Below are 23,940 nucleotides of genomic sequence, written 5' to 3' on the forward strand. Positions count from 1 at the left end.
GGTTCAGCAAGCTGTCAGCCGCTGGCGATTTTTCATCACGTTTTATCCATCTGGTGGAAATTTCAGAAACTTCCATCATCATCATCAACAACCTCGTTACGCGCACTGCAGAGCAAACGCCTCTCCCATACTTCTCCAGCTACCCGGGTCATGTACTAATTGTGGCCATGTTATCCCTGCAAACTTCCTAATCTCATCCGCCCACATAACACTCTTCCGCCCCCTGCTACGCTTCCCTACCCTTGGAATCCACTCCGTAACCCTAATGACCATGGGTTATCTTCCCTCCTCATTACATGTCTTACCCATGCCCATAAAGTCAGAAATCTTATCGTAAGTTATTTCCTGGAGCGCAAATAGCGCAAAGATGTGGAATAAAAAATAAAGACACACACAGGCCCGTGTGTGTGTCTTTATTTTCTCTTCTATATCCTTGTGCTATTTGTGCTACAGGAAAAAGCGGCAACATGTTACACCAACAAGCTCAAATATCTGCAATGATGGACTTCATCGTAGGACGCATATCTTGCGGTAGTGTGGTAGTATGGTCCTGGTTTTGTTACATAGGGTGGAGTTACTACCGGGGCAAATGCACGCCAGATAGATGACTCAGTAATTAAGAATTCTGTACTAGAGCCAAATACCTGCAAAATTATGCCTCGAGAATTACCCAGGCCTAAATTGTATAGCTCCATCATTCTGTAGATGTTATCAGCATGACAAGAGCCCACTCTTCAAAGTATGTATGCAACATGGTGTTTACTCCGGACTTGTAACAGCAATGCAGTAGTGCCTGCCATGGTTGCACAGTGGTTTGGCTGAGTACGAGCTGCTCAATGCTGTTAAGTACGACTTTGCGGTTTCAAACCGCGATCGTGGCGGACGTATTTCTATGGAGGTGATGTGAAAAATTCCCCTGTACCGGGATTTCTGTGCGCGATATCGAATCCCAGGAAAAAATAATCCGTAGTCCGCTCCACATAGTCAGATCGTGGTTTTCGCAGGTAAAACCCGAGAACGTATTCTTTTTACGCATAGCGAGCCAAAACGTTCTATAATTTGTGCATACATGAGACATTCTTGAGTAAAATATTCATATGAGTTTTTTGCTTCATTCCATGTTAGTACGGACCAGATATGATGTGGGACCTCTTCTATGAAAAGTCTGCAATGCAGCTGGTGTACAGAGTGAGTGCCAAATATTGCTATTGTTATTTCCAAATATTCGGTCGGAATTTCCTTCGTAGGGTAGCCCTAGAATTTCGACGTTTTCATCGTTGTCTGTCTATTATTTCAATAACATTCACGCAATACTTGACATAGTAATTCCTTTCTTTCCTTCTGCTGCCACGGTTAGCGTATGAGCAATATTTAGATTGAATAAATCATAACTGAATGTATTTAACGTTCATGTGTGATCGCTTAGAATTTGCCTTTATAATAAATTAGGGACAAGTTCAAGAAGCTCTTATTAGCTTGAAAACAAGGGTTTAGCATGCTTGAAGCACCAATGCAGGAATATATTCTGTCAATAATAATTTTCGCATGCACTTAATAAATTCAATTTACGTTTAATATGCAGGTATAAAAGAGATAAAAAATGACTTTCTCTAATTTAGCAACGATACCATTAGGACAAATTGCTAATGATCACCGCTGACAAAGTGTAAAGACAGAGTAAAAAAATTTAGTCAACTTACCATCTATAGCGAGGCAAAGTACCAACACCGCTATTTCTCCCTGCAGAATAGGAGAAAAGGGGAGCATACTGCAAGAAAAGCAAAGAGTTAGTTGGCGGTTGCCTGCAACGCCGACTGTCCCTTTGCGTCGCGATGCATGTCCCACGAAATTGCCCAGAAGGTCTGTAATTACAATGACTGTTTTTGCATGAATAGAAATTAGAAAGCTTTTAGAAGACACTGCTAACTAAAGCTGCCGAAGTGCTTTAAGTACGAATGCGAATCAGAAAATCTTTGTCCCTTCTTTAAAACCAAATTACGACTCTAAATTAGGGTTGCCCACCATCCCGAATTTAGCGAGACAGTCCGGACTTTTGAGAAAAATCCGGAGCCCCGAATTGAGAATGTCGGCGAAATGTGCGAACTTTTGTTTTTTTCTTCTGGACCATCATCATCATCATCATCATCATCATCATCATCATCATCAGCCTATGTTATGTCTACTGCACTAGGAAGGCCTATTGCTGCGATCTTCAATTACCCCTGTTCTGCGCCAACCGTTTTAAGCTAGCACCTGCGAATTTCTTAATTTCATCACCTCACCTAGACTTCTGGCGTCCTCGACTGCACTTCTCTTCTCTTGGCACCCATTCCATAACTCTAATGGTCCACCGGTTACAGAACCTACGCGTTACATGACCTGCCTTCCTTCATTTCTTTCTCCTATTATCACGTAGAATATGGGCTATCCCTGTATACACTCTGATCAACACCGCTCTTTTCCTGTCTCTTATAGTTACGCCTAACAATCTTCGTTCCATCGTAATTTGTGCGGCCCTCACCTTGTTCTCGAGCTTCTTTGTCAGTCTCCAAGTTTCTGCCCCATATGTCAGCACCGGTAGAATGCAGTGATGGTATCCCTTTCTTTTTAATGATAGTGGTAATCTTCCAGTCAGGATCTGGCAATGTATAGTCATCAACAAACCACGATTTATTTTTATAATGCCTGAAGCCTTGCTTGGACATTGTAGTTTTTGTCTTTTGATGCACTGTAGTAAACATAAAGGCGGTTTTGTTTTCGTCGATGTCATAGTTCTTGTGTAGGCGCTAACTATTCATCGTAACTCTGTTTTTATTGGTAACTATGTTAGCATGGCAACTACTGCACCTTTCTTGATGCAACGTCGAACATGGTAAATGACTAGTCCACACTTAGAGATATTTTGATGGTGGATCCTGGCACTGACAGGTTTGGTAGTCGCCAGTCAACCCCACCTTCCTCTCCCTACTCTCCGTCTGGACTTCCTCTGGAGCTGGCAACCCTAATGTAAATGAGAAGTGAGCATATTCATTCCAGCGGTGGAACTTTCTTGAACCGGACGGCGGCAAGGCGCCTCTCCCGATTGTTAGAGATAGCGGTTGTGATTGTCAGGTCCACGGTGTACGAGCAGCAACGAAGTGTGATTCGCTTTTTATAGAGCAAGGGACGAACGCTCATGAAAATCCACAGGGAAATGCAGCCAGTGTGTGGGAAAGGTGTCTCGCTTTGAGTAGTGTGAAATGGTGGTGTTGTGAGTTTGCAAAAAGCCATTACGACTTGTATTACAGTGTGCATTCGGGGAGGCTGGGTGCGTCATTGACTGAAGACATTTCCCGCGTGGATGCAATGGGGAAAGCGGATCGGCTTATGCACCTGGAGGACATCTCGCGGGAGCTTGGCATTTCGTGTGGCATTGTTTACGACATCGTTCAGGGCTCCTTAAGGTACCGGAAGGTTTCATGCCGGTGGGTGCCTAAGCATTTGGATGACATGAAAAAAGGCAAGCGAATGACTGGTACGTTTTATCACCTGCAACGGCATGCCGAGGACGGTGACCGTTTCCTTGGCCGCATTATTACTGGCGATGAAATGTCGATACTACATTTGACGCCGGAATCGAAGCAGCAGAAGATGATGTGGAAAAGTCTGGGTTCACCTGTGACAAAATAAAAATCCGTTCAGTGGCATCGGTTGGGAAAATGATGTTAACGTCTTCTGGGGTCACCGAGGACCGCTCCTCCACGGCAATGCGAGGCAACATGCTGCAATCAGAACCGTGGAAAAGCTCTGCTCATGTCACTGCGAGAATCAGAACAACTCACCATACAGCCTGGATACGAACTCTAGTGATTTCCACCTTTTGGCACCGCTGAAGAAGTTACTGGCAGGACAGCGATTCCGATTCAGCGATGAAGCCAAGACAGCAGTCCGACGTTGGTTCCACAGTCACAGAGACAAATTGCACCTGAAGGCCATCTCAAATTTAGTGCTGCGTTGGGACAAATGTCTGAACCGCGGAGGAGACTGTCCAAAAATAGTGTAAGGTCAGTAGAATATTGCGTATATTTGCAATTACCGGTATCGGGATCATTTTGGCTAATAAAAAATACGGGCAAAGAATTTCTGATTCGCCTCGTATATGACTATAATATTTCTTCAGTTTTATTTAATTGACCAGAAATTGCGACAATGAACTTAACAGCTGTGCCCAAAACGTGTTGGAATGGTTTATAGAACAGGCACTGGTAGGTGATAGACTAATTACCAGGAGCAAATTGGGCTGACTAACTTATGTATATGTGTTACAGGAAGCAGTTTATTAACTCTTCCGTGCCACGCCATTATTCGAACTTGTGACCAAAAACGGGGAGACTTTTTATAGATTTATTGCTTACAATAAACGTTGCAGACAATTTTCGAGTGTTTCTTTGTGCAAAATTTGAACCACATTTATAAAATTGTAGCTTAACACCAATACATCCCATACCGTACGGTAAGTATAAAGAAGGACATGAAACGCAATACTCGCTTTCCCAATACGCTATAAAAATAAAAAAAACTGGAGATCACAATCATCTGAAGGCGAGTTTAGGGGTTGTGTTTACTGGAATTCGCACCAGTGTCTGGCGACCTCAAGTTGACCAGAAGTACAACACTAAGAAGATGAGCTGGGTGCATTGTTGCGACTCAGGGTAGCGCTCAGGCCAAGAACCCTTCAAGCATTGGAATGAATGCGTCTGGGAGTTGGAGGGAAAAAAGAGGCGTATAGACATATTGAAGCAAGTAGTCAGATTTTAGTCAGAGCTCCCTCAATCATACTAGAGAGATCATTTTAAAGCAGCTAATTTATCTAGATCCTTCCAGAAGGAAATGCGATTACCTTGTTCCAGCCATTCAGATTACCGTGTTCCAGCCAAACGCAATTGTTGGTCAGATCTAATCATCGTCATTCAGATCGTCCATAGAAGCTATGTACTGCTGCAATTCCACCCCCTCATGCAGTACCCCTTCAATGGGGCCTTTGAGGTACCAATAAATAATAAATAATAAAATAATAAGCCCCGTTCACAGAATTCCCCTCATGGTCTTGCCCCCTTGCTGAACTATGCCTATAATGTACAAGATTCCAACCCACCTGCGATGTAATGACTAATCAATCTGGAAGCAGTGGTCCATCCTGTTCTCGCAGGAATCACCGGTATTGGCTTCTTGTCACAATAAGGAGCCTGGCCTTGACGGTCGTTGCCATTACCCCAAGATTCAGGGGTTGCTGTTACTTAGAAGGGAGCTTCTTTGTTTTCCCATGATTTGTCAGCGCCGGGACCCGTCGTCGTCTAGGCGGGAGCTTGTGAAGGGATCGCCTGGTGGCAAGCACAAAAAGAATGCCGATTGTCTTTTTGAGATAAAATATCATCCAGAATATCGGTGCATTCGTCACCCGAAGAGCAATGCATTTCAGCTTCGAATCACTACAGCGATTGCTGAAATTAGCTTTCTTTTTTCGCAAAGAAGCCTACGAAGCTCGAGCTGCCGGTAGCACTATTCTTAAGTAACCCCTAAACAACCCCGAAGTACAAGATTTTTTTTATGCAGAGCCAGTTGTGTAAGAGCCCAAAACGAACATGAAGCCACAAATTTATTTTGGATTTAATGCCCTAAACGCAGCTACAGGTGTTTAGAAATAAAAAATGCCGGGCCGCCACTCGCTTCCTCCTTTCCTTCCCGTCTTCCCTTGCGTGGTCACGTCCCCTCGCCGTGCAATCCCCTCGACTCCTCTAAATGACATGCGGAAGCTACGTCATTACCAACGTCATATTTGTCTTTCTTTCTTTAAATGTCCACATTCGGTTAGTACGACTCCGGATCTTTCGTAAAGCTACTGTGTAGGCACCACCCTTCTACACCTGAAAGCGGTGTCGCGATGCAACCGGTGTTGTGGATGATACACCGATCACTGCCCCTTTTGTTTACACTAGGCTTCTAGAGGCCCAGCAGCGCACCGCACATATTGCAAAGAGAAAGTGCGAAAGAACGTATAAAGAATGCCCTGTTACCCACCGGTGCTTTCCCAGACCATCAACATGACATTGTATCACATTGGTTCACATAGACCACAGAGAGGTTCCATTTCCGTTTCCAAGGTGCACATCACGAGTGCCTTCGAGAAAAACGAAAAGGGAATCATCGCGTCGGTGGTGGAAAAGTACCTGCATTAGGTGTTTTGTTTTATTGCGTAGCAATCTCTGGCTATGTGGTCCGGGTAATTGTCAGCTCCATTCCATTCCGCACTTCAAGTTTCATGTTCTAAAATATTTTAGCACCACGTAGCTTTGAATATTCGAATACGCACATTCTGTACGCTTAGCGCTTTCTGCTTGTGCTTCCACGAGCCCCCGACGTGATATCTTGTCAGAAAGCCGACAAGTTCTGAATAACATTCGCCCAAAGCCCAAACAAAGGCGTTTCGGACAATAATTATTAGAATGAGCGGTGGCGCTACTGTCTACGGAAGGAGCTAGTAGGGTTGCTCAGCCGGCACGGCAGTGATGGTTAGTGCACATGTACGCCTAAAGTTCTACCTTCTGGCTTCAAACGGCTACGTTACTTTGTAAATTCATAATCTTAAACTGGGCACTGTCTTATAAGAAATTAATAAACACCTATTAAATTTTCTGGCAGCAGTATTGAAACACACATTTAGTACAGAAACCCGATATTGAAAGCATTACGACATGTGCGCATGCATCGACATGTGGCATCATTATCACCCTCTCACTTCCTCCTCACCTTCATCATAACAGACTATCTTACGCCCATTGCAAAAAAAGGACGAAGGCCGCTCCCTGCGATCTCCAATTACCGCTGTCCTGAGCAAATCGATTGCTACTAGCGGCCGCAAATTTGCTCATTTTATCATCCCACCTAGTCTTCTGCCGTCCTCGACTGCTCTTTCCTTCTCTTCGTAAGAAATAGAGTCTCTTGGTATCAATTATGCGACCCTATTGTTCCGACGGTTATCTAACATGTGCATTACATGACCTGCCCAGCTTCATTTTTTCCCTTAATGCCAATTAGAATATCGCCTATACCCGTTTGCACTCTGACCCAAACCATTCTCTTTCTGCATCTTCACGTTACGGCTACCATTCTTCGCTCTATTGCTCCGTGCGCGGTCATAAACTTGTTCTCAAGCTTCTTTGTCAGCCTCCAAATCGCTGCCCCATACAGTATATCAATACAGGTAAAATGCATTGATTGTACACCTTACTTTTCAGTGATATTGGTAAGGTTCCTGTCAGGAGCTTACAATATCTACCGTACGCGCTCAACCCGTTTTTATACTTCTGTGAATTTTCTTCTCATAATCAGGGTTCCGTGTGATTATTTGGCCTAGGTAAGCGTACAACTTCACAGACTTTAGAGGCTCACTGGCAATCCTGAACTCTTGTTCCCTTGCCCGGTTATTGATCGTTATCTTTGTCTTCTGTATATTAATCTTAAACCCCACTCTTACATACTCTCTGTTAAGGCGCTCAATCGTTTGTTCTAACTCGTCTACAGTGTTGCTGAATAGAACACGGTCATCTGCAAACCGACCATTGCTCTGATACTCGCCGTTCATTGTTCTTCCAAAGCCTTTCCGCTTTAATAGCTTGAATACTTCTTCCAAGCACCCCTTTCTTTATAAGTATCTTCCTACATGTGTAAAATTAAGATAGCTGTAGAATCGGTGTAGCAATTTTCCAAAATATTCTTACGTAGGAAGACGCAGATGAAAAGCTATATACAAGTATATATACAAGAAAATACGCCGCGCTTGGCCAAGAGGCAACAGCCCGCGCTGGCCTCTAATCGTCGTCGCCGTCTTCAGGCTGCTCGCCTCTTCGTGATCGCAAATACTGTTCAGTAGCACTACCCCCAGCGGCAAAAGCGCCGTCCCGAAGCGACTAAAGGCCGGACAAGGAAGCAGTGTAGTAGGCCTTGACCCTACTGACATGCACGACATCACTAGATGCCAGAGGAGAGGCTGAGGATGAACCCACAGAAGCAATTTCCTACGCCACAGGCGTCAGCTGGCGCAGCACGTGGTAGAGCCCTGTGTATCGTGAAAGGAGCTTCTCTGAAAGTACGACGTTACGAGAGGGCGACCACAGGAGCGCGAACGCACCAGCTGTACGTCGCCATGGCGGGCGTTGTACTGACACTGCTGAGTGGTTTGCGAGGCAGTCCGTCGAGCCCGTGCAAGCTGGCGTGCATGATCGGCGAGGGCGATGGCGTCGTGCGCATACTCGCTTGTTGAGATCGCAGCAGGAGGAAGTGCCCTAGTCTAGGGGCAAGGTAGGTTCGCGACAGTACAGAAAATAAAATGGAGAAAATCCGGTGGTGTCGTGGCGGGAAGAATTTTACGCAAATGTTAGGTAAGGAAGGGCAATGTCCCAGTCGTGGTGGCCCTTGGAAACGTACTTGGACAGCATATCGCTAAGAGTGCGGTTTAACCGCTCTGTCAGGCCATTGGTTTGAGGATGGTATGAGGTAGTCAGCTTGTGTTGAATGAAGCAGGAAGGCACGATGTCGGCGATAACTTTCGAGAGGAAGTTTCGACCACGGTCAGTAAGGAGCTGTCGCGGGGCGCCATAAAGTAAGATAGTGTCACGCAACAGAAAGTCCGCGACGTCAGTGGCGCAACTGGTAGGGAGAGCCCGAGTGACAGCGTATCGGGTGGCGTAATCAGTCGCGACGGCTACCCATTTGTTCCCAGAGGATGACGTGGGAAACGGACCGAGCAGGTCTAATCCAACACGAAAGAACGGTTCCACAGGGACGGTGGTCGGCTGGAGATGACCGGCAGGTAGCACCTGAGGTGTTTTCCGACGCTGGCAGGGATCACAAGCAGCAACATAGCGTCGGACGGAGCGAGCGAGACCAGGCCAATAGAAGCGGCGGCGGACGCGATAGTACGTGTGGGTTATACCAAGATGTCCTGCAGTGGGTGCGTCATGCATCTCAAAGAGCACAGTCTGTCGTAGATGTTTTGGCACGAAAAGAAGAAGATCAGAGTCGTCAGGGAGGAAGTTCCTTCGATTCAGAATGCCGCCCTGGAGGACATATCGGCGAACGGATGCGTCGGTAGGTGTAGAGCGCAGACGCTCGATGAGTGCTCGCAGCGATAGGTCTCGGTACTGCTCATCGGTGATGTTAGCGAAGGCAGACACAGAGAAAATGTGTCTCGTCTACCGTCAGGCTTGTCTACCGGGTAGCAAGAAAGGCAGTCAGCGTCCTTCTGTAGTCGGCCAGATTTATAGATGACATTATACGAATATTCTTTGAGGCGTAAGGCCCAGCGACCAAGTCTTCCGGTAGGATCTTTCAGTGAGCGTAACCAGCAAAGCGCGTGATGGTCTGTGACAACGGAAAAGCGTCGACCATATTAGTACGGGCGGAATTTCGTAACCGCCCAAACTAAGGCCAGACGCTGACGCTCAGTGAAGGAATAGTTGCTCTCCGAGGGTGAGAGGAGCCTGCTGGCGTAAGCGATGATACGGTCGTTGCCGCGCTGGCGTTGTGTCACTACTGCGCCAATTCCGTGACCGCTTGCATCAGTACGGACTTCGGTAAGCGCAGAAGGATCTAAATGCGCCAGAACGGGAGGAGCTGTGAGAAGGTCGATTAGATGCGAGAATACAGAGGCCTCGTAATTGCCGCACTGGAAAGGGGCGTCTTTCTTCAAAAGCTCGGTTAGTGGTCGTGCTCTGGCGGCGAAATTTTTCACGAAACGGTGGAAGTACGAACAAAGGCCTATGAAGTTGCGCACATCCTTGACACACTTCGGAACAGGGAAGTGCGTAACAGCATGGATCTTGCCTGGGTACTGTTGCACTCCGTTCGCGTCAACGAGAGTTCCAAGGACGGTAATCTGGCTACGGCCGAATTGGCACTTCGATGCCTTGAGTTGCAGACCGGCGCAACGAAAAACGTCCAGGACTGGTGAGAGGCGCTCTAGGTGTGTAGCGAACGTTGGGGAGAAAGCTATAACTCCGTCCAAGTAGCACAGGCACGTAAACCATTGAAACCGTGAAGAAGGGAGTTCATAATGCGTTCAAAAGGGGCCGGGGCGTTAAATACACCGAACAGCATCACTTTGAATTGATAAAGACCATCGGGTGTTACAAAAGCAGTCTTCTCGCTGTCGAGATCGTCCACAGCAATCTGCCAGCAGCCGGAGCGAAGGTCGATAGAGGAGAAATAGCGAGCATCGTGGAGGCAGTCAAGGGCGTCATCAATCCGAACTAGGGGATACACGTCTTTTTGGTAACCCTGTTAAGGTGCCGATAATCCACGCAAAAGTGCCATGAGCCATCCTTCTTTTGGTGACGCCTACGGACTACATAACGGTTCAAGAATGTTCTTGGCTAGCATTTTGCGAACTTCTACGGGAATAACTTGACGCTCAGCCGGCGACACTCGATACGGGCGGCGATGAAAAGGAGATGCATTGCAGGTATTAATGCGATATTTAACAGCTGTAGTTGGGGCCAAAGGAAGATCGTTAAAGACAAAAATATCGTGGCAGGAAAACAGAACGCGGTCGAGCTCACGAGCGTGCTCGGAAGGCAAATCGGGCGCAATCATTTTCTGTAAGTCGGCGATGGTACAAGTTGCCGACTGCGATGGTAGAAGAGGATCGGATGAATTGTCGGTTACTGCAATAGAAGCTACTGAGTGATCCTCGAATGAGCAAAGCTGGACCAGAGACATCTCGCATGGCAGCACTTGAGTCGTTCAGTCGAAATTGACCACTTGCAGGCAGACGCAATTTGCCGTAATAGATAAAACTTTATGAGGTACTGTGATCCCGTGTGTAAGGAGGACGTCTTGCCTAGGAGCCGCAATGTAGTGACCGTCGGGGACTGGTGGGGATGACACTAAGTCAACGTTTAGTCAGTGCCGTAGGTGGCAAGCGAACGAAGTCGACGGAACTGAGGCGACTGGGGTGTGGTTCAGCGGGATCCAGAACAGGCAGGTCAAGGCGGAGAGTATTGGCGGAACACTCGATGAGAGCAGAATGTGCGGAGAAGTCTAAGCCGACGATGATGTCGTGGAGATAGTGGGCGATGACTGTGAATAGCACGATAGTGGAGCGATCGGCGAAGAATGAGCGGGTGGTACACATATCAATAACGGGGGCTGTTTCGTGATCGGCGACACGGACAACAGGCGTCGTGGCGGGCGTAATAATTTTCTTGAGCCGGTTACGAAGGTCGTCGCCCATTAGCGACAAATGCGCCCCAGTGTCTGTAAGTTCAGACGCAGAAATACCGTCGAATTGCACGTCCAGAAGGTTCAGATGAGTGGGCAACGTCAGTAGAGGATTTGGGGGCGTAGCGAGCAATGCAGCGTCAGCTCGAAGCGCTGCATCGTCTAGTTTTCCGGCTGGGAGCGGCGTCCGAAGGGAGTCGGCGAATAGGAGCGAAGGGGCTGGGGAGCGCGAGGTTGTCGCCATTGGGGCGAAGGCGAACGAGAATATGGGCGTTTCGGTGCAGGAGAATCAGCGGCGGCATTATCGGAGCGTGCGGCATAGGGACTAGAATGGCCCCCCGGGGGGCGCGAGTACGCAGTATAAGTATACCGGGTCGGGGAACTCCAGCGACTGCGACAGTGCCGAGAAATGTGCCCGATTCGATGGCAGTGAAAACAAATGGGCTTTTCGTCAGCAGTGCTCCATTCATATGGGTTGCGGAATCTTTGTGGGTAAGAAGATGCGGGACGGGGCGGAATAGAAGAAGCCGGGCGGGTATCAGGGCGATGGGCCGAGCAGGTGTTGTGAAGACCCATGTTTTCGAACTCCTGGCGGACAACTGCCTGGCTCAGGGAAACCGTGACTGGAGATGCGTTGGTGGGACCCTCGATCTCACGCCGGACGATCCTGGTAACATCGGCAGTGTTGTTGGGACGAGGAGCGTCCGCACAGGAAGATGTCGCTGGGGTGTTGGGCAGACGGGCAAACTGCTGGTCAATACATTGGCTTTTAGCGAGTTTTAGGCGGCAGCACTCTTTTATAAGTGCACCCACCGTCGCCACGTTGTTGAATAACGAGCAAGTTGAAGGCGTCATCGGCAATGCCTTTCAGGATTTGGGAAACTTTGTCTGACTGAGTCATATGTGTGCCAATTTTGCGGCACAGAGCCAAGACGTCCTGAATGTCTGTGACATAGGGCTCTCTGGACGTCTGCACACGGCTGGAAAGCGTCTTCTGTGCGGCAAGTTGGTGACCGTAGGGGTTGCCGAACAAGTCTCGAAGCTTTTGCTTAAGTGAATCCCAACTGGTTAGCTCATCTTCGTGTGTCCGAAACCAGACTTAAGGTGTGCCACCGAGGTAAAAGTTGGCGAGCATAGATAGTAGTGTCCCACCGGTTCTTGCGGCTGACGTGTTCGTAGAGGCTAATCCAGTCCTCGACGTCTTCCCCATCTTTGCCCGAGAATATGCCAGGATCATGGGGAGCGGCGAGAGTGATGTAGGTCGTCGAAGTGGCAGCAGGTGTCAGAGCCGGCGGAGTCGAGTTATCGTCGGCGGGAGCCATGAAGGAAGGCTCGACGTACCATCCACTGCGAAGCTCCGTGACGAGGACGTGCAGGGGACGTCCACCTCCAGCAGATATGTTACGTAGGAAGACGCAGATGAAAAGCTATATACAAGTATAGTTACAAGAAAATACGTCACGCTTGGCCAAGCTGCAACAGCCCACGCTAGCCTCTAATCATCGTCGTTGTCTTCACACTGCTCGACTCTTCGTGATCGTTAATACTGTTCCCTTGGTTGAGTAAAGTGTAGTATTGTCCTTCTTCTATTGCATATTATCTTGGTGAATATTTGATATAATACTGGCCGTAAGCTAATGGGACTATAATTCCTCAATTGTTTAACGTCTCCCTTTCTGTGGATTAGTATAATGTTGGAATTGTTCCAGTAGTCTGGGACCTTTCAAGTTAATAGACAGTTCGTATAAAGGGCCGCCAGTTTTTCAAGCACTATGGCTCTTCCATCTTTGAATAAATCGACTGTTATCCATCTTCTCCTGATGCCTTTGCCCGTTTCATGTCATGCAATGCACTTCTGACCTCATCGCTATGTATGGGAGGAGTCTCTGCAACCTCTTCATTACTACTTCGAATGGAAGTATCGTGGCTCCTCTGGGTATTGCACAGGTCAGTAATGAATTATTCTGCTGCTTTTACTCGACATTCGAAATTGCCGATGAAAAAACACTGCTTAGCTTTCATTTCATATGTCTTGGTTTGTCCAGTGCCAACTTACCTTTTCAATGATTTCAGACTGCGTCCATTTTTACGGCTTCTACGGTCTTGATCACATTATAATTTCCAATATTCTTTATTTTGGTCTTGTTGATCAGTTTTGACATTTCCGAGAATTCTATCTTGTCTCTTGAGTTGCACACTTTCGTTCTTTGTCATGTCTTTATTAGGTTCTTTGTTACTTCGGAAAGCTTGCCTGCTGGTTGCTTTGGTGCCTTGCCTCCTACTTTAATTACTGTCTCGGAAGCCAGCCTAGTTACGGTCTCATTCATAACCTCTGTGTCATCATCTCACGGTTCTGAGGCTTCATATTTGTTTGCAAGTATCAGCCTGAATTTGTCTGCTTTTAACCTAACGGCCGCTAGATTGACCTGCTTCTTCTTGAAAACGTTTACTCTTACTATATTCAAATTGAAATAAATCCTATCCGTCACTAACCTATCACCTCTGCCCTTTACCTTACCTATGACTTCGTTATCTTGCACTATGCTGGGATCGGCAGAACGGGTAAAATCAATTTCATTTCTTGGTTCACCATTTATGCCTTTTCCAGGTCCACTTTCTGTTGCTACGCTGTCTGAAAAGTGTGTTCATTATTCGAAGCTGATTCCTTTAAGCGAATTCTACACGCATCGCTCCTCTAGCGTTCATAGAATCGACGCCGTAGTTGTCAAATGCTTGTTCACCAGCCTGCTTTTCTCTCACTTTTGCATTGAGGTCGCCCATTACTGCAGTATACTGCGTCAGCACTTTTCTCGTGGCTAACTCAGCATGTTCACAAAACTGATCTACTTCATCATGAGCGTGACTGGATGTTGGAGCGTACACTGGTACTGCCCTAAATCTATACCTCTTATTAGGTTTGATTACGACTAGTGGTACACTCACTAATTCTGCAAAATTCATCACTGTTCTGCTATGTCCTTATGATTTAGCAATCCTCCCCGCATTGCTTCTTATCTGGGAGTCTCTATGGCAGCAGACATGGCCCTTAGTCAGTACTGTATTAATCTCGCCGGTTCTTCCAATCTCTATAAAGCCAATGATATACCAAACAATGTCTGACAGTTTCTCGAAGAGTCCTTCTAAGCTAGCCTCACTCGACAAAGTTCGGGTGTTAGAGGTTGCGAGGGTCAATTTACTTTTGCAGCCTGTCTGTGTCTGGAGATTCTGAGCACACTCAGCTGCGTTGCAGGTCGGACCGACAGATGGTATAGAACACCCTTATACATTTCTCGCGGGCAAGCGAGCGTGTCGAGACGCTTGAGGCGCTTTCATGTTGCCTGACCATGATGCAGTAGAACGGCGGAGATTGCTAGCGCGGACAAGGAACGTGCTCATTACGCGAGCAACTAGAGATAGGACAACAAATGCATTTATTCAACAGAAAGGATTTGGTTAGTTTTAGTAGGATTCCAGGGTGCGTGAGGTCGCTTCCGATCAGGGCCTTCGTTGTCGCAAGCTATGGTCGTGTGGTCCTGTTTTTTGGACACTTACAAAGCCGGCTTGACGGCCTGCAATTGAACTTGTGGGTCTGAACTGGACGCTCCATATTGCTAGTCTTGCTCATAGGAGAGTTGCCATTCTCTTTTCAATTTTATATTAATGTATTCGAATAGAACGGGCTTTAAATGTGTCTGTGTGGCCCCACAGAGCTTACGTTCGGGGGTGTAGGTTCTTGGGTATGTCTTGGAGTATATATAGGGGTCAAGGATGGTGTTATTTTGTAGCTTGTGCCGTGAAGAAGTTTATTAAGGATTTTGTCTGGCGGCGGCAGCATCCTTCTGTTGATTTTATAATATATGGTCGTAGTAGGTTGTCGAGGTCTCTCTGACTGACTGGAGAACCTGCTGTCCCACTGCCCGGTTGACGAAACCTCGGGCTAAGCTGTCGGCCGCGTTCTTTCCAGGATGCGACGCATGTTTCGGAATCCATGTGATCCAAATGGGTCTCGAGTTGAAATTTTGCGATCTTAGGATTTCTTTGGCGGGTTTGTTGACCATGCCTTTTGCAAAGATTCAAATGTCTATCTTAAGGCGGAACCGCATGGCGCGATTTCAGGCGCGATTGACGCGCGGATGGTGGGACGCGCGCGTCATTTTGACGCGTGCCCAGCATGATCCGTCAGGAAATCGCGCCGCCGCGTGCTGCTGCTCGGAGTAGTAAAAAACGCGTCACGCGGCGCGTCCACCAATCAGAGTTCAGGTAAGTCACGTGGCATTTTGGTTCTTTTTTGCCACCAGATGGCCCTGCTCTCTGCGCATCTCGACGGAACCTCCTTGGCGGATTTTTTTTTTCTCGGCAGAACTGATGCTCGCGTCAAGGAAAACATGTGCTACCGTGATTTCGTTCGCGCATCGTGTTCACCTAAAATGAACAAAGCAACCTTCAACGAGGCCCTAATAACTAAAGTGGAGAAGCGTCGCGTCTCATCGCTAATACTGGCAAGACAATTTGCTAATAGTATTACCAGTGTATGGTGCTCGCTCTCTTCTCCACCAGGCAGGCCGCCCCCACGTGTGCCTCCTCACCCGCATTCTTTTCTTGCTTCAGTATCAGCATCCCCCTTAATAGTAGCAATCGCCTCTTCTGCTCGGTATTAAGCTGCCGACCCTCCTTTTTATATGTGAAGTTGTAAACAAGCAGCGGCTTCTCAGCATGCGGAAGGTAAAATAGTCGCAGTTTCGCACACAATATTGCTGCTTGAAATTAAGCTTGATAAATACACTTCGGAAAGAAATGTCGCTGTCTAATTACACTCAGATTATTTTTATTGTAGTGTTCTGTAAGTTTAAGGGCATATTATATATGCGGTAACAGAGACAATACATGTCGTTGAGAGTTATGTTGTCTGGCAACCCGGAAAACGCGGCGTGAAAGCGCCACTCCTTTTTTTCGTACGGCTCCTCGCGCGTCGGGGGGGGGGGGGGGGGCGGCAACGCCGGCGTTTGCCGCCCGTCGCGTTTTTCGCTCGCGAAAAACGCGCCATGCGGTTCCAGCTTTAGAGTCTCTAAAAATCCCGTTGGGTTCAGTGCTTATACTGGCGAGGGCGATGGCCGCTTCCTGCAACTCGTGCGCTTTTTTGCTCTCTACAGATGCAGTGGAAATTGCTTGTAGGTCCCTGTCCACATCATCGTGATCACGGAGCTATGCAACGTCCGCACAGACTGACTGCTTATTATTTGACTATTGCCTGTTGAGGCTTTTGGCTCTCACCTTCCTACTTCCTGCGCGGTGTTCGGGATTCATGTTTTTGGAATTGGATCTAGATACGTGCCTATGTCTCTCCGCCCCTATGCATATGTTAGCCTTATACGCAAAGTTTTTAGCATGTGTCTTCCGTGGGTGCTACTCGATGCACCTCGACTAGCGTGGGAAGCGTGTTGTGTATTCCTAACATTTCCAGCCTGTCTGTACCTCCCCTATCCAAACTTTAGCCTTGTAGGTTGTCTTACGATGTATTCAACCTTGTTCTTTTCTGTTGCCTGAAGGTTGACATAGAGGAGGGAATATACTATACGGCTGAGAAGGAAAGCTTGTAATAGCCTCCTGAAATCGGTTTTTTTCATTCCTTCGTGTTCGTTAGCTATTCGTTTTTTGAGCCTGCTTGTTTGTCCAACGCACGCGACTAGTTCTTTAGCGTACTTGTGTTTTTCCCGTTGTTTAGAATGCACGTTCCCAGGATTCTCAACGTATGTAGTCTGGAACTTCTGCCTTATCCGCCCTAACATCCAATTATGCCGCGCATCGTTTTTCATTGGTCCGGGTCTGATTATTTGGAGTTCGGATTTTTGTGGATAATATGCTACTCCGACTCTCCTGGTGCATCTGGTCACTATATCCGCTCCCGTCTGTACCGTGCTGTCGATACCACCTTTGTTTCCCCTGGCTGTCCAGAGGGTGATATCGTCTGCATAGGGTGCCAAGGATGGTTTGGTATGTTGGCGAGAAACAGAAAGGGTGTCAAGACCGACCCCTGCGATCTGCCTTTGCGTAATAATTAAAGTGTATCCGACTTGACGCTTTCGAAAATGTTTTCGGCCATTCTTCTGGTTAGAAAAGCTCCGATGTAGGAACTTGGTCGCTCTCCCACGTTTAAGTCGGAGAGAGCTTTCATGATGGCACTTTGGGGGACATTATCGAAGACTTTGGTGAGGTCTAGTGCCATGGTTGCTTTAGTGTTGGTGCTATTCGGCGTGTTTATTACCTCTTCCGAAACCCTGAGCCTTATATCTTGCGTAGATATTTTGAGGCGGAATTCTATCATCGCGTGCGGAAAAAGATAGTGCTGGTCCATGTGGTCCTGTAATCTACATACCACCACACACTCTAAAAGCTTCATCATCATCATCGCCATCCTTCCCTAAGCATACAAGAAATATGGGCCTTAGGCAGCTTAGTTCGAGTTTCTTGCCTGGCTTGGGTATGAGAGTTACCTGGGCGTGTTTTGACATCTCTGGAAGCCACCCATACTTCCAGCAGCTGTTAAAGTGCTATGTAATCTCTTGATACAGCCCTCAACTAGATTTCTTAATATATTGTTCCCCAATCCTTACGCTCCTGGAGCAGAGGATGTTCTATTTTTGTGCAGCGCCGCCTTTATCACTGCTAACGTTATGTCTTCGTCAAGTGTTGGGGCTGCCGCTGTAGTTGGGAAGCGTCAGGCTTTTCGTTTTGCATAGGTATCGGTTTTGTACTTTCGTTACCATTTCTTTATTAATCGGGCTTGCATGTATTATGCGTCATACATTCCTTTAGCGAGTGGCTCTGCTATTTTCTGGGTACAAGGGTGTCTCAGAAAATTCCATGTGTCCTTGAGCCTCAATTTTCCGATCATTTTGATTACATGTTTTTCCCCATTGTTGTTTTAGAAAATTTTGACAATGGCTTCGATTTCCCTTTCTATTTTGGCCATTCTAATCCAAAATTTTGTGTTGTGTTTCCGTTTTATCCATCCTTTTGTAAGCTATTGTGTGCCGATCGCATGTGTAATCACTCACTGCCAGCGGATTTGTTTCCGGCTTCCATCTCCACCGTCTTGGTGGTGTCCTTCCCGTCCTTCAAGATTTGGTCAATACATTCATTTAGGTTTTCAATCTTCTTGCCATCTGCGTTACCTTGACTCCTTTCTCTGAATTTCTCTCAATATATCATTTGTGTCACCCTTCATTTATTCTTGAGCGTGTAGCTGGCTATAGTTGCCTCTATAATGTAACGGCTGCTCCCTAAGTTTTCATTGGTGTTCGGCCATTGTGCATCTGTATTTTTGCATAGGTTAAAGTCAGGACGTGCGTCAGCTTGCACTAGTTTCGTATCATATTTGGCCCCAACGGATCTGTCAGGGGCGTGTAGCCTTCGTTCTGAATATGTTCCTTGAGGCTAGTTTCCTTCTTTAAATTTTTCTTTAACCCCATGCCAGCTGCTGTGCGTTCATACCTTCCACTACTACAAGGCGATTTGTTTTACTGATTTTTCTGTCTTCCTTCATGGATTTATTATGGGGGAGGAGTCCGTTTGGGGGGTGCTATATATGTTTAGAATAAAGACCGGGACTTCGCTTGATTTTAGCGGTATAACCTCTATCAGGAGGCAGAAAAGGACATATAACTGCATCTGTTAATGCCCCCCACTTAATAAGCAACGTTACGATGCCACAAACACCAGCTTAAGAATCTACAGCACGTGCTGCGAAGAGAAATAACAAATAAAGAAACATGCAGAGTCCCAGAGTTTGCGTTTTTAGAAGGGCTTAAGCGGCACAACATCGACTATTTCAGGCCATGAGTGATGCCGCTGTGACTGCGAAATGCCGTCTGGCACGGCCTCGTAGTGTAGTGCGCCAATACGTCGGATGATCTCCTATGGTCTGAAATAGCTTCGCAAAAGCTTCTCAATAGGTCCTCGACGGCACACTCGAGTCCAAACGCAAACACAGCCGCCGGGCTTGTACTCAACGTAGCATCGTCGAAGATTGTAGTGTCGGCTGTCATCCTCTGATGGTTCTTGAGCCGCAGGTGGGCGAGCTGTCGGGCTCCTTTGGCTCGCTAGGGATAGGCGGCGACGTCGACATTCTTGTTTTCGATAACGTGCGCCAGCATAGCGTTGAGAGTCATTGTTGGGTTCCGGCCGTAAACAAGCTTCAACGGCTCGATCTGTGTTGTTTCTTGTACTGCTTGTTGTAAGGTAACGTTACGAACAGCAGTACGACATCCCACGTGCTGTGTTCGACGTCGACGTACACGACTAGCGTGTCGGCGAGTTACTTGTTCAGACGTACCGTTAGATACGTCTGCGGGTCGTAGGCAGTGGCCCTCTGGTGACTTGTCTCGTTATACTGCAGTATAGCATGAGTAAGCTGAGTTGTAAAAGCCGTTCCTCCGCCAATAATGAGGACTTCTGGCTCATAATGTCGTAGCAGGATGTTAACGACAAAAAATTTGGCTACTTACGCTATCCTATCATTGGGCAGGGCTTTCGTTTCGGCGTAGCGTCTACAGTAGTCGATGGCCATGACTATCCACCTGTTTCTAGATGTTGACGTTGGAAAAAGTGTTAAAACAATCATGCTGATCTGCTGAAACGGTTAGTCAGGAAGCTTGATCTGCTGTAGTAAACCCGCTGGCCTTGTCGGTGGTGTCTTGTGTCGCTGACAGTGACGGCATGTCTTGACGTAACCGGTGACGTCGGCAGTCAGGCTCGGCCAATATTATTTCTCTTGCATTCTTGCGAGGGCATAGGATAATCCGAGGTGCCCGGATGTCTGAGCGCCCTTCTTGGCGTGCAAGACTTATGGCCGGAGTGCTGTGGACACCACAAGAAGGTAGTTTGTGCGGACTAGGGAGAGGTTCTTTTTTACGAGGACGTCCTTGGGCCAGCAAAATGAAGACATTCCGCGCCGAAATACTCTACGCGCCACGTCGCTCTTGCCTTCTAAGTAGTCCAGAAGGCTTTCTTACTCCCGGTCTGCTCATCGCTGTAAACAGAAATCGCCTGCAGTTATTGTTCTTAGGAAGGCGTCGTCATCCATTTCGTCTTGCGATGGCAATTCAAAAAAGGCGCAAGACTGGCAGCTGGCGTAAGAATGCTTTCTCTCGGGCTTATACACCATGGTAATATCGAATTCTTGGAGTCCGGAATTTGATCGGGCTAGGCGACCGCAGAATCGTTTAGGTTGCCAGACAACACTAGGCTTGGTAGTCGCTTACCACTTTGAAGTACCTGCTGTATATGTAAGGCCGAAATTTTCCTGCAGCTCAAATGATCACATTGCCTTCCTTCTCGGTCGTAGAATAATTTGCTTCCTCTTTTGACTGTGACTGATAAGCATGAGCTATCACCTTTCAACTTTGTCCTTCCTTTACGCTGGCGCGGCACAGGGGCCTTTGCTATTGCGTCCGTGTGGCTTTCCGTCTCGGCGTCTTCTTGGAAGTGTGAAAGCACCTCGAATGCGTGGTCCTCTTGTATTTGCCATTTATATTCGACTTCAGCTTTTGCAAGATGTGTTAAACGTTTCGCAACTATTGAAAAGTCTTTCACAAAGCGGCTATAATAGCCAGGCAGGCCAAGGAATATTTGGAGTGCTTTTTTGCTGACAGGCCGCGGGAACATGGCGACGGCAGCTATATTCTGTAGGTAAAGACGGATTCCAGGCTTACTGATGCCATGACATAGGAACAGACGTTCTTATTAAGCGAAGAGGCACTTTTCCGGCTTCAGAAAGAGTCCAGATGTGTTGTCAGCCTCTAGTACAGTCTGAAGCTGCCTCAGGTGATCTAAAATCGTGGCAAAAACTACAACGTCTTCGAAGTTGACTAGACAAATCTGCCACTTGAATCCTAAGGCCCAAATATGCTCTGGTTACTTTGTTTCTGCTTAAAGATGACGTTTTCGCCGACTCTTCAATAACTTGATGCAATACGATATTGACGGGAGTAGGCTAATGTATTGATCTGTATGCGAACCAGTAAAATCAATTTAAAGAAAAATGCAGCTGGCTCCCTGATAGATATGCGCAATTAAAGTTAGCCTAAATACCATGCCCAATACAAAACATCCAAGGTAGTTAAATTAGTCAACCAAACACAAAAGACCGCCTGCCACTATGGACTAGATACTCTGGCTGACTTTAAATAGTGCACTCATTGCACACTGTATTATTGCAACATGGTCCCCTTCCTTTGCAGATATGGAGGACGATGTACAATCATAAGACTGTCAACAAAGACACGCAGCTGAGGCTCGGCTACATAAAGTTTATCAGCGAAGAGATGATTTTCTTCATAACGGCAGCTAACGTAAGTGATGTTTTTCAAGATTGCTCCATAAAAATCACTAATAATTATTTATTGTGTTATTGAAATTACAAACTTTTTCTTGAAAAATGTGGCCTAATCGTGACGAGAACACCATCAATATACAGGGAATGTCAGCGAACTCATGCCAACTTCCAAAATATTCATGTCTTCGTTACGAGAATGTAAACATGGTAAATTATTCAAAGTTACTTGAGCAACAGAAACTATGTTTCTATATACTTCGCTAAATTGTCATCGTCATCATCATCATTAGCCTATTTTATATCCACTGAAAGGCGAAGACCTCTCCCTGCCGTCTCCAATCACCCCCGTCCTGCGCCAACCGATTCCAACTTGCGCCTGGGAATTTCCTAATTTCATCAACTCACATAGTTTTCTGCCGTACTCGAAGGCGCTTCTCTTCTCTTGGCACCCATTCGGTAATCCTAATGGTTCGCCGGTTACCCAGCAAAACTTTTTTCTTCTAATGCCAATTAGAATATCCGCTATCGCAGTCTGCTCTCTGATCCATACCGCGCTCTTCCTGTCTCTTAAAGTTGCGCCTTATATTCTTCGTTCCATGACCCCTGGCGCGGTACTTAACTTGTTCACCTGCTCCATATGCCAGCATTGGTCGAATGCATGGGTTGTACACCTTTCTTTACAAGGATAGTAGTAAGCTTCCAGTTAGGATCTAACAAAGTCTGCCGTATGCGCTACAACCTGTTTTTATCCTTGTGTGAATTTCCTTCTCATGATGAGGGTTCCCTGTGATTAATTGACCTAAGTAAACGTACACTTTCACAGATTCTAGAGGCTGAATGGCGATCCTGAACTCTTGTTCCGTTACCAGGCTATTGATCAATATCTTTGTCTTCTGCTTAATATTCTTCAACCACACTCCTACACTTTCTCTGCTAAAGTCTTCGGTCATTTGTTGTAAATCGTCCCCAGTGCTTCTAAATAGGACCGTGTCATCTGCCAAACCGAAGGTTGTTGGAATATTCGCCGTTGATCCCCATTCCTCAGCCTTTCCAATTTAATAGGTTCAATATTTCTTCCTTACATGCAGGGGCATTGCAGAGATTGTCTCCTTCGTGACCCTTTCTTTATAGGTGTCTTTCTTTATTGGTAAATATCCCTTTAAGTCAGCATGAAAGGCTTTATTTGAAGAGTGATAACTACTCATTCCTTTATGTAGAGTGAACCATTTTGAAGTGAAAGAAGTTTGGTAAGGAGCGGCACGTGGGTGGACATTGAGACACCACTGACCCATTTAATCGCATGATTGGTTTCGAACCTCGTTCCTTCAACCCAAGTAGGTGGGAAAATGGTTAGATAGACATACATAGATACAAACATAGCAACACACATACATACCCCAGGAAAAGTGCGGGATGTGCCCTAAGAGTGTTACCACATTAAAATTGACGCGGAACCCATATCACGATGATTGTCGAGCGTAGTGCGTTTAACATGGGGCCAATGTTGCGGCACAAAGTATTGCTATCGTTGGAAAGAGCTATGTATGAGGCGTGTGCTGCAGCGGGATTAATTTTTGACGCTTCCTTAAGAACATTCAGTAAGCCACCACGAAGCGTTCACGTGGTCTCCGAAATAAAAGTGCACCGGTGCTTGCAAACGCTCACAAATGCGACGTCGCGAAAGAAGGCCCACCACTCGTGCTTCTTTATGGACACGCTGCGACATCTAGTGGCGCTACTGATAACTCTGCGCATGGCGTCCTAGACAGGAGGCTTGGCACGCCGGTACCTGCGAACGCTCATAATTGTTCTCTCCGCTGCCACTTACTCAGTGGCGCATTTTGCTACAAACAAATATTTATAAATACAAACAACGATACATAGATACAAACATGTACCTATGGATGCTTACCTATATAGATACATAGCCCCGTGAAAGCTCGCAAAGTACCCTAAAAATGTAGATCGCATTAAAAAGTGTGACGCAACGCAAAGAAAAAGTCGTTCAAATAAGGCGAGGAAAAAATTTGCGAACCCATATACTTTACTTCCTAAAGCGAAATTTGAGCGCCGCTCTTCAGCTGTTTCGGCTTTTCGATATATTGAGGCAGACAGTTCGAGCAAGACATGTATGTACAGTTACGGACAACCCTTTATCTTCACATGTATTCCTTTCTCAAGAAAAACTCCACTCCCAGTTCTTGGTTGTCACCAAGGAAGCTTTGTGGTGGGAGAAATAGATGGATATATGCTCGACTTGCTGCAGCAATGCCGGGTTCGGTGTAGGGCACCTCTGTATTATGGCGGCCACAGCGCCGGACATATGCTCGGGCAGCTCGTTTAGCAGCAGC

The sequence above is a fragment of the Dermacentor variabilis genome, chromosome 3 (assembly GCF_050947875.1).
Source record: "Dermacentor variabilis isolate Ectoservices chromosome 3, ASM5094787v1, whole genome shotgun sequence".
NCBI classification, from domain to species: Eukaryota; Metazoa; Arthropoda; class Arachnida; order Ixodida; family Ixodidae; genus Dermacentor; species Dermacentor variabilis.